Here is a 20,052-nt window from a genome sequence, read left to right as displayed (position 1 = left end):
GCGAATTTGACAAATGAGTATAACAACTTGTGAAAAAAATGAGTCAATAACATATCTCCAATAAATCAGAAGAAAAAACACAACACATTAATTGTAGTGATCATTCACATAAATTGATACTTTATTATTTCAAATTTATATTCTTATACATAGGACTCGATATACGAAAATATGTTGAATTACGAAAAATACCCCTAAAACTGAATGACCATTTTGTTGCTTTTGTTATTAATTTAACTGGTCACATCCACCATTTTTAACAGCTAATAATTCAATAGTCACTTGTTGTCGCAACAGAATTTTAACATTGGAAGAAAGAAAAGGGGAACAAAAAAGTTTGACAGGGAGCTAACCAGGAATTAAGATGTTGGCTGCTTCCTTGAAGGAATAAAGGATAGCATTTTTGACTAATTTTGCACTGAAATAAACCATCTCAGCACGGGTTTCATCATCCGTCATGTACTCAACAAGTTTTTCGATACCTTTAACTCTAACGATTCGTCCATTTTTCTAACAGCCTCTGTGCTGTAATCATAAGAAATTTCACGTACTTTCTTCACTGTTTCTTTGCCGAAATTCATCAAGCTCCAAATTCACATTTTCCCGCGCCCTTGCTTACAGGAGGGAGCACAGCTTACAGGTTCAATACGGATTCCTGTTTTCCCTTCATTCGTAGAAGGAATTTTTTGCATGGCTTTTAACATTTGGGTTCAATAACATTCTCTCGAACTGAACTGTTTCTCGGAATTTTGCATCATTAGTTAGTATTATTACCCAGGTAGGCACAATACCAAACTATTTCTAAACTTTTAATTAATGCCTAATTTATTTATAATCCTAAGTTCCTAATTGAAATTGGGAATTTGGCTATGTGGATATATAGCCTTTAAACCATACCAAACAAATTATAAATATTTTGTTAGCTTCCGGATAGTTTTAAATTTCCTGTTTCATGATGGTAGGTTGTCGTAGTATTAGCCTTATGTATACTATTACTATCTCTGTAATACTTATTAATTATCATTTGTTTTTTCACCATAGTTTTTCCTTTTCATAACTATCATCTCCAGTTGAGCCAACAATCCTCTATTTATAACTTTTTAGCAGCTTTGTCATTTTTTTTTTTTGTACCCTTGCATGTAAAAATTATAGCATATATCACTTATCAAGAGTAGCATCAAGTTCATCAAATCTATTTTAGATTCAATTTTTCTGTTCCTTACATCTCCAAAACGCTAACTGAAATCATAAACCCAACAGAAAAATCAATACAAAACTAACACATATCTAAGAGATAGTGAATTTGGTAACCGCCTTGGTACCCTCAGAGACGGCATGCTTAGCCAATTCACCGGGAAGGACCAATCGGGCAGCAGACTGAATCTCCCGAGAAGTGATGGTGGGCTTTTTGTTGTACCTAGCAAGCCTAGAAGATTCCTAAGCAAGCTTCTCAAAGATATCATTGATGAAGCTGTTCATGATACCCATGGACTTGCTTGAAATCCCTATATATGGATGAACCTGTGTTAGATCGAGAAAGATTTTGATAATTGACAAATAGAGGAACAGATGAAAGGAACTGGTTACGCTGACATGTTCCTTTCAGACCCAATCTGACTGGGATAAGGAGAACATCAACCACGCGAATTAGAAGTTATAAAGCGGTGAAAGAGTTGCTTTTTCGACAAGAAACCAGTGCTAAAAGGTTTCCTTTCATAAATAAATCCTTATGAAGTAGGAAGCATAAGCAAAGAAGGAAGTATAATGACGTGAATGTGGTTTCAAATCTGGAATGAAGTAGAAAGCATGATCAGATGATCGAGGAAATCAAGTTCAAGTCAAATAAGGAGAACAAAGAAGATAGTCGAGTTCAACTTGAAGAAGGAAGACTGTGAGGAGTTCAAATCTATAAATAGGGAAATATTTTTGTCGGAGAAAATTGCGCACTTACATAGAGAGAAGATCAAAACACGATCAAGAGTTTGAGAGAGTTTTGAGATTTACTTGGGGAGTGTTGCGAGTTTGTGAGGAAAAAGTTGTAAGATTGTAGTTAAGAGTTCTAATTACAATCAAGTGTGTGTGTAGGATTCGTCTAACAAGTTTGAGAAACTTGACAGACGGCATAAGACTTAAACCTGGGGGTTTTTGTCTTGGGTATCTAAGAATTAGAGTTTATAATTTCTTAGCTAGGAATTAGAGTTTATAATTCCTTAGTACCTAGGTGTGTAATCTTTGTGTTGTTTGGAGTTGAGATAAATAATACAAAGTTGTGAACTAATTATTATTTTACGAAATAAATTACTAGAACTCACAAACTGTAAATAACAAGTAGTTAGTACGTGTTCCTTTACAAAATAAAGGGGATCATAATTCCAACAATTGGTATCAGAGCAGGTTATCTTTGTATAGTCTAATAACTCAAGATAAGATTACTATGAATTCTGCCCCTCCTCTTGGACACAGTGAAGGTCAATACATCAACATACCACCACTATTCAATGGACATTAATACGCATGGTGGAAGGCGAGAATGGAAGATTTTATACAAGCCCATGACTATGAATTATGGATGAGAGTTACTGATGGTCCTCTATTCCTATGATGAAGGATTATGAAGGGAAAGTCATTCCAAAGCCCAAGGCTCAATATGGAGAAGCTGATTATAGAATGCTCGCAAAGAATGCTAAAGCTAAGTGCATCCTTGTATGTGGACTTGGATCTGACGAGTTCAATCGCATCTCTAGTTGTACTACAACGAAACAAATTTGGGACACACTAGTCAATGCACATGAAGGAACTCCCCAAGTAAGAAAATTTATAATTGCTAGACTAGAATATGAAGCATTTAAGATGGAGAGTGGTGAATCACTTCAAGATATGATTACTAGATTCACTACTATTGTGAATAAGCTGGTGTCTTTGGGAAAGATATATACTACTGGGGAACAAGTGGATAAAGTGCTGAAGACTCTACCTAAGTCGTGGGAGATCAAGATCACTGCAATTAGAGAAGCAAATGATTTGACAACCATTCATAAGAAATCTAAAGACTTATGAGATGAATGTTGATAACACAAAAATGAGTAAAAGAAGCAAATATATGATTTTTTTCTTTCAAGGCAACTGAGAGTGATGAATCTGATCTAGATGATGAGGACATAGTCATGATCAACAAAAATTCAGCATTTTCCAGAGATCTAAGGTATGTGCACTACAATTATTCATAATTAAATATATAATCAATGCACGTGTACCTGTTCCTTCCACTTGTCCCAAAAGATATATTCATGTCCTCAACACTACTAAACAAACATTTTCTAAAAAAGCCTATTTAAAGCCTTATTCTTGTGTGTCTCTACAATTCACACTCTTCTCTTCCATAAACTTCTTAACCAAGAAATCCTCTTTTTCTAAAATTGCGGAATAAGTGTTCTTCAAGAAACATGTCTATGCTTGATTAATTACAATTTATGTTTCTTAATGACATTCTTGGAGATTCTAAGTGTGATGGTCTATCTGATTTCAGCACCTTGAAGATACAGATCTTGTAGGTCTCGATTGACTTCTTCGACCTCTTCTTTTTCTTGTCTCCGGCGGCAGCTCTGCGGGTTTCTTCTCTACCTTTGGTGCCATCGAAGGGAATTTCAGAAATCAGTAAGAAATGGAGGGCTTTTGAGTTTAAATTGTGTGAAATGAAAGAGATGAAGAGATTTATTATATATGAGTCAGGGCTAGCTGTTCATCGGTTACTTTTGGATGACGCGGATCGTGAGCTTGAAGTTTGAACCGTTAGATGTCATAATCAATCAACGGTGTAGATTAAAGTTGAATTCCTTTTTAATTACTCCATTTATTTCATATTAAGTGAATTATTGAATTTTGTTTCCATGTTCAAAATACTCCTTTTATTTCAAAGTAAGTGAATCATTAGACTTTTTTCATAGTTCAAAATAAGTAAATGGTTAAAAATTGAAAAGAATTATTTAAAAAATGTTCCATTTTGCTCCTCATTTATATTTTCTCATATTTATGATTTTATTTTAAATTATTTATATTTAAGAAAAATGATCAAAAATACCTTTAAATTATTAGAAATTGAGCAAACATACTCTCTATTTGATTTTGGGTGCAAAATTACCCTCACCGTTACACCAATAGGCTCAAAAATACCCTCGGCTAACGGAAAAGTGAGAAAAAGGAATTTAGAAAAGTTTTAAAATAAGAAAAGATTGACTTCTTCTTTGGGAAAATTGCGCAGAATAGCATATTTAACCTATATTAGGTACTCTAGCTACAGTTTAAGAAAATTGTAGTTCGCAGCTAAAGTTTCCCCAATTCTTGGTATTCACCTGATTTGTATAATTAGCCTGATTTTCTATAAATCCATAATTTGATTGTATAAATCTAGAATTTTGTATATGTTTACTCTAGTTATTTGCATACGATTTATGAAAAGTTCCTAATAAATTACCGTATTTGTATATTGGCAAGCGAAATGTACAAATGGAGTTCTGAAAAATTTCTAAATGTTCAAATACAAAAATTGTATATATATACCCTATTTGTATATTCGCAAGTGAAATATACAAACAGACAGAAATATACAAACCGCAGTCTACATAGCAAACAAAACTGTAGCTATGAAACACAATTATCAAAATTATAGCTATAGAACCTTATTATGTCTATTATATTTGCTATTTCAGAAATTTTCTCCTCTTCTTTTTCTTGCCTCCTCTTTTTCCTTCTTCTCCAAAAATACCTTGATACCTTTTCTTTTCTTGCCCCTTGATTCAAATCAATATAATAGAAAACCTTAAAAAAATTATCTTTCTTCACACAAAAATCTAACCCATTTTCCACCTGTAAAACTTGTTGTATCAAAAATGTTATTTTTTCTCAAAGCAAATATATCAAGAAATTGCATGATTTTTCCATGTACGTACGAGCTAAAATACTAAATTCAAATTATGCCATCTCATTGCCAAGTAGAGCAAATATATATCAAGCAAAGGATATGTAGAAATTTTGAGTATTATTGTCAAAAAGTCTAAATCGATTACTGATTAATTCTATCGCTTCTACACAAAATTGAGTTAGAATTTTAGTATACCCAAATTAAACTGATCAGCTCGACATATACACTTGCACTAATTGTTCTAGTAGGAAAGTTTTTGTACGGGTAGAGTTAGGTGGGATTTGTGGGTTTGAACGAATCCAGTAGTTTTTCATAGATTATGTAATTATACTAGAAAATTAAATAAATATATATGTATATTAATTCGTGAAGACCTAACAAAATTGAGTGACACCTTAATGGTGAGGAAGTGGTCATGAAAAAGCTTTTCATGCTAGAGTTATGGGTTTGAATCCCACTATAAACATGCTAGTTTTCTCGGCTAAATATCCTACATAGAGATGGCAATTGGGCAAGGCGGGATGGGTTTAAGGCTATGCAGGGTGGAGAGGGTTTAAGGTTGTGCGGGATGGGTTAACGTGGTTTTTTTAAAACTAATGCGAGGCAGGTTGCAGTTATATGTGATTGAGTTCAAATTTAATTTCAACTTTTTACATTTAATAATTAGAGTGATAGAGCATTATTTATTAAGATAATTTCTTTAAAGCTACTAACATATTCGAGATAGTAAATGAAAATGGTTCAATAAAAAATAAAATACAATTTCTCACATGTTTCCAATTGACCTCTAAGAAACAAATTTTTAAGTCACTATTCTATTAAATTGTAACATCCGACAATTTGAAATAACTATGAAGAGGCTTAGAATTGGAATTTAATCATTTTTGGAAGGAATTAAAAAATCTGGAAAATTTGGCCAAGTATTGAAAATAATGAATTTTTGGCCAACTTTGAACAGTTATAACTCCTAGATCAGGATGATCTAGGTGTAGTTCCAGTTATGTTTGCAAATTTCGTGGATTGGTCTTTCCAACGCCACCGAGTTTGCTCAATTCCGAGTTCATGTGAGTGAGTTATACCCTTCAGAAGTTGGGCAGTTGGCAGGGAAGTCTGTCCGGAAATTTGTAAGGGTATTTTGGTCTTTTACCTAGCCTTTTCTTTTGGATATATATGAGTGTGTTAGACTGATTTTGATCAGTTTTCCTCATTTTAAAGAGTGAGAGTAAAGGTTTGTGAGTGAAAAGAAGAAGACGAGGAGAAAGAAAAGATCAAGCAAGGTTTCGCCATGGATCGTCGTGGATATCGTCGGGGGTGATCCCTATTAGCTATGTGAGTTCATAGTGTTGGGTTGGTCCTTTCCCCCACACACCAAGCTCGCTTTATCTTCAAGAAAAGATTGGTTGTGTTGTTGATGTTGTTGGTTGTGTTATTGATGTTGTTGATGGTGTTGTTGAAGTTCTTGTTGATTTGAGACATGATTTGGTTGTGTTTTTGAGTTGAATCTCTAGTATGTTGAGGGATTTTATGATCCTTAGTGTTTGGGGTTCAAACCATTGAAGGTAAGGGAGGTTTAGAGTTGGAAAAATGGAGAAAAGTCAAGTTTTCGGGGAAAAGGGCTGGGGCATCGCGCCAGCCAGCGCGCCCCAAAAGGGACTCTGAGGTCCAGCCCTTGGGGCGGCACCCCTAGCAGAGCCCCAACCAGACCCTTCTGACCTTTGAGGTCTGGCGCTCCGCGCCTCTCAGAGCGCCAAGTCTTCCCATTCCTTCCCCACTTTTTCATACATCCATGTTCCTAGGTATTGTACCTATGTTTCATAGTTGTTTCCAACACTCCAAGGTACGTTTAAATGTCAAGAACTCGTCCATAACATGTGATCAAACACCTTGAATTCATAATTCCAATTCAAGGAGAGTTAGTTTCCAAGTCAAGTGAAGTTAAGAGTTGAGTTTAGAAGTTCAAGAAAGGAGTCAAAGCAAGTCTCTAAAGCTTTTCAAGAGTCTATGTTGAACGTTTTAACTTCATTTTAAGTCTCAAGTTTCAAGTCTAGTAAAGAGTAAAGAGTCGAGAGTTTCAAGTTGAGTAAAGTGTATAAAGTTAAGTTCATTTCTCAAGAGTTATTAGAGAACTATGTATTCCCAAAGAAGTGTCTAAATGTTTTTACAATTGAGTAGGGAACTATGATTCCAATAGAGCCTTTGGGCTAATTTTCAAGAAAAAGGAACATCGTTTCCAAGTGAGCCTTTGGGCTAAGTTTTGAGTAATTATCTCAACTAAAGAAAGATGTGTTTAAAACACTTATGAGCTAAAGTATTTTTGGGAGTAGTCTTGAGCACCGAATTGGGGACACGAGTTCATATTAACTAAACTCTCCATAAGAACCATGTAACCAACATGGGATTTAATGGGTCATACTTTTTAGATGATCACGTAAATTTAAGCTAGTGGATCCACTTGGTAAAGTTACCTTCCTATATCACAACAAGGTATAGGATGGTCCTTGGGCAACATGAGGTAAAACGTTGTATCACCACTTAGTCTCATAGTGGTGGTGGTTGGTTAGATAATCTCCCACAAAAGTTATATTACTTTTATATAAGTAAAGTTGAGTTGTTATTGTTTTATCAATAACGAGGTAAGTTGTTTACACTATTTTTACAAGCTTTATATATTGCATGTATCTTATTGCTTTATATATTGACTTCAGTTATTCATGAGTTGAATAGAGCCAAGGTAAGAGTTCATTTGTACTCTTTTCAAGCTTATGTTGTGGTTTAGCTTTCCAGCTCGCATACTCGTACATTCAGTGTACTAATGCCAGTTGGCCTGCATCTTATGACGATGCAGACGCAGGTACCCAGGGTCAGCATCCAGCACATCGTTGATCCAGCTGAACACTCCAGAGTCAGTGGTGAGCCTCTTTGTGTTCCGGAGGACTTGGTTATGTTGTTCTCTTAGTTTTGTTTTATTAGGATGTTGCAGGTTCTGTCCCAACATCCATCTCAGTATTATAGAGGCTTCATAGACAGTCAGTCAGTTAGTTTTGAGTCTCTCATATATGTATATATGTAAATATTCTATTTTGACACTTGAGTTGCCTTTTTGGCTAGATTCTTATCAGTTGGGTTGTTTTAAAACCTTGCACTTCATGGAGTTATTCTGTGGAGTTAGGTTTTCGCTGAGTTAAGAAAGCCAGGCCAAGGGTTCGCTCGAGGGCCAGTAATGGTTTTCGAGTGCCGGCCACGTCCAGGGTGTAGGCTCGGGGCGTGACAAACTTGGTATCAGAGCACAGAGTTCAAGAGTCTTAGGGAGTCTATGAAGCCGTGTCTGTAGAGTCCTAGTTATCGGTGTGAAGCGCGCAACATCTATAATTGGGAGGCTGTAACATTTAGGATGAATTCTCATTTCTTTCACACTCATCTCATGCGTTAGAGTTGATCTCTAAAAAGTTTCTTTCTAATTCATGCTTGCGCGTGTTTCAGATAGTTATGCCTTCTCGAAGAGTTGGCAGAGAGCGTCTTCCTAGATGTTATGTTGATGAGCAAGAGTTACCTTATGCCCTGGGAGTGCAACCACAAGAGGAAGTTTCTAATGCCGAGTTCAGAGAGGCAATTAGAATTCTGAGTCAAGCAGTAACTACTCAAATTGGTCAGCAAAGGGGAGCTCGACAGGAAGGAGCTGACACTTCAAGGATTCGTGAGTTCTTGGGGATGAATCCTCCAAATTTTATGGGTTCGAGCACTACTGAGGATCCAGAAAACTTCATTGAGGAGCTGAAAAAGATTTCTGATGTGATGCATGTGGCAGATACTGAGCGGGTTGAACTAGTTGCGTATCAATTGAAGGATGTTACTAGAACTTAGTTCGATCAGTGGAAAGGGGGCAGAGCTGAGAATGCACCACTTGCGAGTTGGGCTTGTTTTGAGGAAGCTTTCTTGGGGAGTTTCTTTCCCCGAGAATTGAAAGAGTCCAAGGTACGTGAGTTCCTCACACTTAAGCAAGAGTGTTTGAGTGTTCAAGAGTACAATCCGAAGTTCACACAACTATCCCGCTATGCTTCGGAGATTGTTACGAACATGAGGAGTAGAATGAGTTTGTTTGTAGCTGGACTGTCTCGGTTGTCGAGTAAGGAAGGTAGGGCTGCAATGCTTATCGAGGACATGGACATATCAAGGTTAATGGTCTATGTACAACAGGTTGAGGAAGACAAGCTGAGGGACAGGGAAGAGTTCAAAAGTAAGAGAGCCAAGACCGGTAATGAGTTCGGGTAGCAGAAAGTTAATGTGAATCGTCCGTCCTTTCAACAAAGGCAAAGAGGACTACTCTTCATCTGTTAGTGTACCTGCACCCAGAAATAAAAGTGAGTACACTGGGCAGAATTCGCAGAACTTCAGAGTTTGACCTGCACAGTCTCAGAATAGTATAACACAAGGAAGTAACCGGGTTCTCGCATGTGCTAGGTGTGGTAGAGTTCATCTAGGGAAGTGTCGTCAAGGCCATATGAGTTGCTTTAAGTGTGGACAAGAGGGTCACTTTATGAAGGAGTGCCCAAAGAATAAGGAAGGTAGAGGAAATCTGGGCAATAGGGCCCAATCTGCATCAGTTGCTCCCCCAGATAGGGCGGCACCTAGAGGAGCTACTTCTAGTACCAGTGGAGGAGCAAACCGCCTCTATGCAATCACCAGTCGCCATGAGCAAGAGAACTCTCCAAATGTTGTCACTGGTATGATCAAAGTCTTTGTTTTTGACGTGTATGCTTTGCTAGACCAGGAGCAAGTTTATCTTTTGTAACTCCTTATGTTGCAAATAAGTTTGATGTTCTTCCTGAAAGACTTTGTGAACCCTTTTGTGTTTCTACACCAGTAGGGGAGTCTATTCTAGCAGAAAGAGTCTATCGTGATTGTCCTATTTCCGTCAATCACAAGAGCACCATGGCTGATTTGGTTGAGTTAGACATGGTAGATTTCTATGTCATTCTAGGTATGGATTGGCTTCATGCTTGTTATGCATCGATAGATTGTAGAACTCGAGCAGTCAAGTTTCAGTTTCCGAATGAGCCAGTTATAGAGTAGAGTTGTAGTTCAGCAGGGCCTAAGGGTCGTTTCATTTCGTACCTTAAGGGGAGAAAGTTAGTTTCAAAGGGTTGTATCTATCACTTAGTCCGAGTTATTGACTCTAGTATTGAGATACCTCCTTTGCAGTCAGTTCCTATAGTAAGAGAGTTTCCAGAAGTTTTTCCTGATGATCTACCCGAAATTTCTCATGAGAGAGAAATAGAGTTCGACATAGATCTCATTCCAAATACTCATCATATCTCTATTCCGCCATATAGAATGGCACCAACAGAGTTGAAAGAGCAATTGAAAGATCTCCTAGGAAAGGGTTTCATTTGACCGAGTGTCTCACCTTGGGGTGCTCCGTTCTTGTTTGTGAGAAAGAAAGATGGTTCCCCTAGGATGTGTATGGATTACCGCCAGTTGAATAAGGTTACCATCAAGAATAAGTACCCTCTTTCGAGGATTGATGATCTTTTCGATCAGCTTCAAGGTGACACTTGTTTTTCGAAGATTGACCTCAGATCAGGCTATCACCAGTTAAGAGTAAGGGAATGTGATATTCCAAAGACAGCATTCAGGACTCGATATGGTCATTACGAGTTCTTGGTCATGTCTTTTGGTTTGACCAATGCACCGGCAGCTTTCATGGACTTGATGAATAGAGTCTTCAAACCTTATTTAGATATGTTTGTTATCGTCTTCATTGATGACATACTAATTTATTCAAGGAATGAAGAAGATCATGCTAGTCATCTCAAAATAGTTCTTCAGACTTTGAAAGATAAGGAGTTGTATGCCAAGTTCTCTAAGTGTGAGTTTTGGCTTGAGTCGGTGGCATTCCTAGGCCACATTGTATCTAGTGATGGAGTTAAAGTTGATACTCGGAAAATTGAGGCAGTGCAGAATTGGCCTAGACCCACATCTCCAACTGAAATTAGGAGTTTATTAGGTTTAGCTGGCTATTATAGAAGGTTTGTTGAGGGGTTCTCGTCTATTGCATCTCCTTTGACAAAGTTAACTCAGAAGACAGTGAAATTTCAATGGTCTGAAGCTTGTGAAAAAAGCTTTCAGGAATTGAAAAAGAGGTTGATTTCTGCTCCAGTTTTGACTTTACCAGAAGGTACTCAAGGTTTTGTGGTGTGTCTTAATGCAGAATGGCAAAGTTATAGCTTATGCCTCCAAAAAGTTGAAAGTTCATGAGAAGAACTACCCAACCCATGACTTAGAGCTGGCGTCTGTAGTGTTCGCCTTGAAAATATGGCGTCATTACTTGTATGGTGTGCATGTTGATGTATTTACTGATCACAAGAGTCTTCAATATGTGCTTACTCAGAAAGAGCTTAATCTCAGACATAGGAGGTGGTTAGAATTACTTAAGGACTATGACCTGAGTATTCTTTATCACCCAGGTAAGGCTAATGTTGATGCTGACTCTTTGAGCAGGTTGTCTATGGGTAGCACCGCCCATATTGAAGAAGGAAAGAGAGAGTTAGCAAAAGATGGCCACAGACTAGTATTCCTAGGAGTCAGACTTACAGATTCCGCAGAAGGAGGAATAGCGGTGGAAAATGGGACCGAGTCATCCTTAGTGTCAGAAGTGAAAGAGAAACAAGACCAAGATCCCATTTTGCCTGAGTTGAAGGCAAATGTTCAAAAGCAAAGAGTATTAGCTTTTGAACAAGGGGGAGATGGTGTTTTGAGATTTCAGGGTAGATTGTGTGTACCCATAGTAGATGGACTCCAAGAGAGAATTATGGAGGAAGCTCATAGCTCCAGATATTCCATTCATCCGGGTTCCACAAAGATGTATCGTGACTTGAGAGAAGTTTATTGGTGGAATGGCATGAAGAAGGACATTGCCGAGTTTGTTGCTAAGTGTCCAAATTGCCAACAAGTGAAGGTCGAGCACCAAAGGCCCGGTGGTTTGGCCCAGAGGATAGAACTTCTGAAATGGAAGTGGGAGATTACCAATATGGATTTCATCACAGGATTTCCAAGGTCTCGCAGACAGCATGATTCTATTTGGGTAATTGTCGACAGAATGACAAAGTCAGCTCATTTTCTACCGGTAAAGACTACCCTTTCAGCAGAAGATTATGCCAAGTTGTATATTCAAGAGATAGTGAGACTTCATGGAGTCTCAATCTCTATTATTTCAGATAGAGGTGCACAGGTTACTGCACAGTTCTGGAAATCTTTTCAAAAAGGCTTGGGTTCAAAGGTGAACTTAAGTACTGCCTTTCATCCTCAGACTGATGGGCAAGCCGAGCGCACTATTTAGACTTTAGAAGATATGTTGAGGGCTTGTGTGATCGATTTCAAAGGTAATTGGGATGATCACCTACCTCTCATTAAGTTTGCCTACAACAATAGTTATCACTTCAGCATCCAGATGTCTCTATATGAAGCTCTTTATGGGAGAAGATGTAGATCTCTTATTGGATGGTTTGAAGTTGGTGAAGCAGGGTTGATAGGACCAGATTTAGTTCACTAAGCGATTGGAGAAGGTGAAAGTTATTCAAGAGAGGTTGAAAACGGCACAGAGTCGCCAGAAATCCTACACTAATGCTAGGAGAAGGGCGTTAGAGTTTGAATTAAATGATTGGGTATATTTGAAGGTTTTCACCCACGAAAGGGGTTGTGAGGTTTGGTAAGAAGGGGAAACTTAGTCCCCGGTATATTGGACCTTACCGCATAGCCAAGAGGATTGGCAATGTTGCTTATGAGTTGGAGTTACCGCAGGAACTAGCAGTGGTTCATCCGGTATTTCATATCTCTATGTTGAAAAAGTGCATAGGTGATCCTTCATTGATCCTGCCTACTGAAAATATCTAGATCATAGATAGCTTATCTTATAAGGAGATTCCTATACAGATTTTAGATCGTCAAGTTCGTAGGCTAAGAACGAAAGATGTAGCATCAGTCAAGGTCCTTTGGAGGAACCAATTTGTTGAGGAAGCTACTTGGGAAGCCAAAGAGGACATAAAGAAGAGATATCCACGTCTCTTTGAATCCGGAGGAAATGTAGATTAAGGTACTAATTTCCTTCTAGTGCTCTTTAAATTATAATGTGCATGTTGTTGTTGTTGTGTTTGCATGGGTGCTTGTTGGGTGTTTGAATTTGATGTTCCACCCTTAGCGTAGTAAGAGTAATCTCATTCGAGGACAAATGTTCCCAAGGGGGAGATATTGTAACATCCGACAATTTGAAATAACTATGAAGAGGCTTAGAATTGGAATTTAATCATTTTTGGAAGGAATTAAAAAATCTGGAAAATTTGGTTAAGTATGGAAAATAATGAATTTTTGGCCAACTTTGAATAGTTATAACTCCTAGCTCAGGATGATCTAGGTGTAGTTCCAGTTATGTTTGCAAAGTTCGTGGATTGGCAAAACCAACGCTGCCGAGTTTGCTCAATTCCGAGTTTATGTCAGTGAGTTATGCCCTTCAGAAATTGGGCAGTTGGCAGGGAAGTCTATCTGGAAATCTGTAAGGGTATTTTGGTCTTTTCCCTAGCCTTTTCTTTTGGATATATATGAGTGTGTTAGACTGATTTTGATGAGTTTTCCTCATTTTAAAGAGTGAGAGTAAAGATTTGTGAGTGAAAAGAAGAAGAAGAGGAGAAAGAGATGATCAAGCAAGGTTTCGCCATAGATCATCGTGGATATCGTCGGGGGTGATCCCTATTAGTTATGTGAGTTCATAGTGTTGGGTTGGTCCTTTCCCCCACACACCAAGCTCGTTTTATCTTCAACATAAGATTGGTTGTGTTGTTGATGTTGTTGGTTGTGTTGTTGATGTTATTGATTGTGTTGTTGAAGTTCCTGTTGATTTGAGACATGATTTGGTTGTGTTTTTGAGTTGAATCTCTAGTATGTTGAGGGATTTTATGATCCTTAGTGTTTGGGGTTGAACTCATTGAAGGTAAGGGAGGTTTAGAGTTGGAAAAATGAAGGAGAAAAGTCAAGTTTACGGGGAAAAGGGCTGGGGCATCGCACCAGCCAGCGCGCCCCAAAAGGGACTCTGAGGTCCAGCCCTTGGGGCGGCGCCCCTAGCAGAGCCCCAACCAGACCTTTCTGACCTTTGAGGTCTGGTGCTCCACGCCTCTCAGAGCGCCAAGTCTTCCCATTCCTTCCCCACTTTTACATGCATGTTCCTAGGTATTGTACCTATGTTTCATAGTTGTTTCCAACACTCCAAGGTACGTTTAAACGTCAAGACCTCGTCCATAACATGTGATCAAACACCTTGAATTCATAATTCCAATTCAAGGAGAGTTAGTTTCCAAGTCAAGTGAAGTTAAGAGTTGAGTTTAGAAGTTCAAGAAGGGAGTCAAAGCAAGTTTCTAAATCTTTTCAAGAGTCTATGTTAAACGTTTTTAACTTCATTTTAAGGCTCAAGCTTCAAGTCAAGTAAAGAGTAAAGAGTCAAGAGTTTCAAGTTGAGTAAAGAGTATAAAGTTGAGTTCATTTCTCAAGGGTTATTAGGGAACTATGTATTCCCAAAGAAGTGTCTAAATGTTTTTACATTTGAGTAAGAAAGGAACTATGATTCCAAAAGAGCCTTTGGGCTAGTTTTCAAGAAAAAGGAACATCGTTTCCAAGTGAGCCTTTGGGCTATGTTTTGAGTAGTTATCTCAACTAAAGAAAGATGTGTTTAAAACACTTATGAGCTAAAGTATTTTTAAGAGTAGTATTGAGCACCGAATTGGGGACACGAGTTCATATTAACTAAACTCTCCATAAGAACCATGTAGCCAACATGGGATTTAACGGGTCATACTTTTTAGATGATCACGTAAAGTTAAGCTAGTGGATCCACTTGGTAAAGTTAGCTTCCTATATCACGGCAAGGTATAGGATGTTCCTTGGGCAACGTGAGGTAAAACCTTATATCACCACTTATTCTCATAGTGGTGGTTGTAGGTTAGAGAATCTCCCACAAAAGTTATATTACATTTATATAAGTAAAGTTGAGTTGTTATTGTTTTATCATTAACGAGCTAAGTTGTTTACACTGTTTTTACAAGCTTTATATATTGCATGTATCTTATTGCTTTATATATTGAGTTCAGTTATTCATGAGTTGAACAGAGCCAAGGTAAGAGTTCATTAATTTGTACTTTTTTCAAGCTTAAGTTGTGGTTTAGCTTTCCAGCTCGCACACTCGTACATTCAGTGTACTGATGCCAGTTGGCCTGCATCTTATGACGTTGCAGACGCAGGTACCTAGGGTCAGCATCCAGTACGCCGTTGATCCAGCTGAGCACTCCAGAGTCAGTGGTGAGCCTCTTTATGTTCCGGAGGACTTAATTATGTTGTTCTCTTAGTTTTGTTTTATTAGGATGTTGCGGGGTCTGTCCCAACATCCATCTCAGTATCATAGAGGCTTCATAGACAGTCAGCCAGTTTGTTTTGAGTCTCTCATATATGTATATATGTAAATATTATATTTTGAGACTTGAGTTGCCTTTTTGGCTAGATTCTTATCAGTTGGGCTGTTTTAAAACCTTGCATTTCATAGAGTTATTCTGTTGAGTTAGGCTTTCGCTGAGTTAAGAAAGCCAGGCCAAGGGTTCGCTCGAGGGCCAGCAATGGTCTTCGAGTGCCGGCCACGTCTAGGGTGTAGGCTCGGGCCGTGACATAAATTAATATAACTTAATGAAAAAATGAATTTATTTTTATGAATTTTATTTTTAGTATCAAACTTCACTAAAAAAAATATTTAAAAAGTTGTGCGGGGCGGGGTGAGATATGGGTTTAAAATGAAAAAAAGTTATTATGCGGAGCAAGGCAGAACAAATTAAGAATTTTACGGATTAAGCTCAACCCGCCCCGGCCCCACCCCACACCGCCTTATTTTCCTCCCTAAATTCCTACCTGCAATTAGTTCATGTTGACTTTTAAGTACTCCCTCCGTTCCTTTTTATATGTCATTCCTTTTTATAAATAGTTGGACCACAATACTGGTCGTTTTATAAAATTTATGCATAAATTACCATATTCTGCCTATTATACCCTTGATAGAGTAGTTAATTATTCTTGTCATTTATTAATAAAGTTGACTTAAAAAACATTAAATAAGTGTAGAAGAATAAAGTTACATCATTTCTTAATGCAAACGCAAAGTAAAAATGTGACATATTAAAAAGGATGGAGGAAGTAACTTATATGCGGCTATATATGTGTTGCCACTTGTTAGAAGAATAATACTTGAAGGTTGAAGCTCTTTAAACTAGACAAACAAAGTCAACACTTGCTTAGACTAGTTTGTTTTGCAATATTGATAAGAAGTGACTTTATCTCTACAAAAATAATTTTTAGCGGCAATAAATATATACATTAATACAGAGTGTTAATATATTTATTGGCATTAGTTAATTATATTTACAAGCTTTTGGTGATATCTATGAAGAGCCCAAAAAACTTGAAGCTCAAATGAGAATTTTGGAAGAGAATAGTGTGACTAATAACTCTGAAGAGAATAGGGAAGAACTATCTAGACTCAGAACTATTTTCACTAACTTCCTTAGACTTCAAGACTCTATTATTAGGAAGAAGGTGAGGATCAAATGGCTTGAGAAAGGGGACTCCAACACTGCTTACTTCAACAATATCATAAAAGACAGGAGGAGAAAGCTCAATATTCAGAAAATTATGGATGATCATGATAATTGGCTAGAAGGAAATGATAACATTACTGAAGGGGCTGTGAGATACTACCAAAAGCTTTTCACACACGACTTAACTAATACATATTTTGGTCCTATTAATCTTCTCTGCAGGTGCATTACAGATGAGCATAATGTCAAACTTATTTCGCCCCCTACCATGCTGGAATTGAAAGAGTCTGTCTTCTCTATAGACCCTGACAGTTCCCAGGACCAGATGGCCTAAGCGGACACTTCTACCAAAGCACTTGGAATATCATTGTTGCAGATCTCCATAAAGCTGTCTCTGCTTTCTTTTCAAGTGACATCCTTCCTAAATTTTACACTCACACATGTTTAGTCCTTATTCCTAAGGTTGATCATCCTCAATCCTTCTCAGATTTGAGGCCTATAAGCTTATGTAATGTTTCTAGTAAAATTATCTCTAAGATCCTTAACAATAGGTTGGCTTCTATCCTCCCTAGAATCATCTCCAAAAGCAAAGTGGTTTTGTTAAAGGTAGATCTATCACTGAAAATATTATTTTGGCTCAAGAGATCATTAGTGATATTGGTAAGCCTAACAGAGGGCGCAATGTAGTTATGAAACTTGATATGACGAAAGCCTATGACAGAATTTCTTGGACTTTCCTTTGCTTAGCTCTCAGGAAATTGGGATTCTCAAAAAATTGGGTGGACATCATCTATAACTTCCTGTCTAATAATTGGTATTCCGTAGTTATAAATGGTAGTAGACATGGCTTTTTCCACTCTTCTAGGGGCTTAAGATAAGGTGACCCCTTGTCCCCTTCCCTATTCATTATGAGTGCTGAACTTATTTCTCAGATGCTTAAAAACTTGTATAACCTTCCTAATTACAAAGGTTTCTATGCTCATAATAACTCTCCTAGGGTTAGTCATCTAACTTTGCTGATGACACTATTATCTTTCGTAATAGTAGTAAAAACTCTATCCAACTGATTATTGACACTCTTAGCAGGTATGAGAAGATTTTGGGGCAGCTCATCAACAAGAACAAAAGTAGCCTCTCCCTAAAATCCAAAGTCAGCCTCTCTGTCATTAATAGAACGAAAAGATACACTGGCATGAGATTTCAAAAATTCCCCATCAGATACATGGGATGCCCTCTGATCACTGGTAAAAAGAAACTAGCGTATTACTCTGACATTGTCAATAAAGTGACTAGCAAAGTTAGAGGATGGCATACAAAGTTTCTTTCCACCGGTGGAAGAGCTACCCTTATTAGACATGTTCTCATGGCCATCCATACTCATATCCTGAGCGCTATTAACCCTCCAAAGGGCACACTTGAGCTTATTGAGAAAATCTTTGCTAGGTTTTTTTGGTTCGGAAATGAAGCCGGTGGTAAGCATCATTGGATTGCTTGGGATACCTTGAGCTACCCTTACAATGAAGGTGGAGCTAACTTCAGGAAAATCTCGGACATATGTTGAGCCTTTAAGTCAAAACAGTGGTGGAACTTAAGAACCACCACATCTCTTTAGGGAGATTACATGAAATCCAAATACTTGCATACCCACCACCCTGTGAAAGCTAAATGGATCTCAGGCAACTCACAAGGCGGGAAAGCTATGTGTGAAGCCAAATCAGATACGGAGAATCACATTTCTTGGAAAATTGGTAGAGGAGAGATAGATTTTTGGTTTGACAATTGGTCAAGCTTAGGACCTCATTATTTACTTCAAACCTATATTGAAGGAAATATTTTGATCAAGCTTAACACAGTTTATAACAATAGTGTTTGGAATTGGAACTCTATTCAGGGAGATCTTTCTGAAGATGTAAAAAATAAGATTACGAGCTTGGGAATTTCTCTAGACAACAATGTGGATGATACAACAATTTGGAGGGAGTCTAATAATGATCTCTTCACTCTTCACTCAGCTTGGAATATTATAAGAAATAAAAGATCTTCCAACATTGCTACTAGTAAGTTTGGAATTGTGCCATCCCCTTTAAGATGTGTTTCCTTACTTGGAGAGATATTTATAATAGACTCTCGACGGAGGATCAAGTGGCAAAAATAGGCATCAACATTGAGTCTGGATGCTACTGTTGTGTGAATATCCCTGATAACAACATATGGAAACTGTCGATCATCTTTTCTGCAAAGGGAACCTTGCAAAAAATATTTGTCGAAGTATTGTGAACTCTTTGGGTGTGAGACTGATCCAGAATTCTCTAAAACTTCTTTTACTCAACTGGTGGAACCCTCATACCAATAACCTCATAGCGTCCTTCATTATCCAAGCCCTCCCCCTATACTTTGTTGGGAAATTTGGAAGACGAGATGTGCTAACAAGTTTGAGAAAGTTAAGCCCTCGCCTTACAGAACTAATGTTAATATCTTATTCACTCTTTTGCAGATCACGAGAAGGAAGTTTGGAAAAGCAAATATAGGGGAGACGTGGCGAAGTCTTTCCAACATTTTTTATGTCAATATTCACCAACATATCAGCAATCCCATTAAATGGATTAAACCTCCTGCTAGGACTTTTAAACTCAATAGTGATGGTAGCTAGCTAGCTGCCTTCAAGGTTCTTGCGGAGGAGGAAGACTGATTCGAGACTCTTTTGGTCATACTATCTTTGCCTACTCTATCAATCTAGGGCCTGGCACAAGCAACATGGCTGAAGCAGCAACCTTACTATATGGCCTTAAATGGTGTGCGTATAAAGGTCTCACAAATGTCTGGGGGGAAAACTGATTCTCTGCTCCTGGTAAATTTCTCCAATAAAGAATGGAGACCTTCCTACAGAATCAAACATATGATCCAAGAAATTATGAAAATAGTTAAAGATCATGGATATCACATAAGTCATTGTTGTAGAGAAGCAAATAAACCTGCCAAAAAACTTGCATCTCTTAGCCATGGCGCAGGGAGATCCATGTCTTCAACTCCTTCTCCTCTCTCCCTAAATAGGTTAGGGGTCTTATCAACATGGATAGGTGGGAGTTCCCATCTTTTAGAATGAACCCAGTAAAGCCTTCTTATCTGGTCTACGAGCCTCCATAGCTTAAGCATAGCATCTCATGTACAGCTAAACTCCACAATAACTTGGACTTTTTTGGTGTTACGTATTAGTAGAGCTTGTTTATAGTACCTCTACACTTTGATCATGTAAAAGTTTGGGATGCCAAACTCAAAGTTGTAATTTTTTCCCTCATCAATGATCAAATTTGATTTTTTTTAAAAAAAAAATAAAAAAATCCAATGTCACTATGAATTTAGGGACATTTTAAAAAATAATAATTACCGCTGAAAATACATATTTAGCGACAATTAATTAATGACTTTTTTGATGTAATGCTTATATACAAATTCATTTACTTGACAACGTAAAATTTCATCATCCCACTCCACACATTAGTTAATGGCTGTTTTTAA

The 20,052-nt window shown here is 37.7% G+C and overlaps 1 pseudogene; it reads right to left on the bottom strand.

Annotated features, from left to right (window-relative positions):
- Window positions 1–1,184: 1,184 nt before the first annotated feature.
- On the bottom strand, window positions 1,185–4,856 carry LOC125834526 (histone H2B.3-like; annotated as a pseudogene).
- Between the last annotated feature and the right edge of the window lie 15,196 nt (window positions 4,857–20,052).

This window comes from Solanum verrucosum, unplaced genomic scaffold, assembly GCF_900185275.1.
Source record: "Solanum verrucosum unplaced genomic scaffold, falcon-dt-bn FXZP01000287.1, whole genome shotgun sequence".
NCBI lineage: Eukaryota > Viridiplantae > Streptophyta > Magnoliopsida > Solanales > Solanaceae > Solanum > Solanum verrucosum.
The sequence above is the reverse complement of the archived record's forward strand: the minus strand, read 5'-3'. Positions and strand labels throughout refer to the sequence as shown.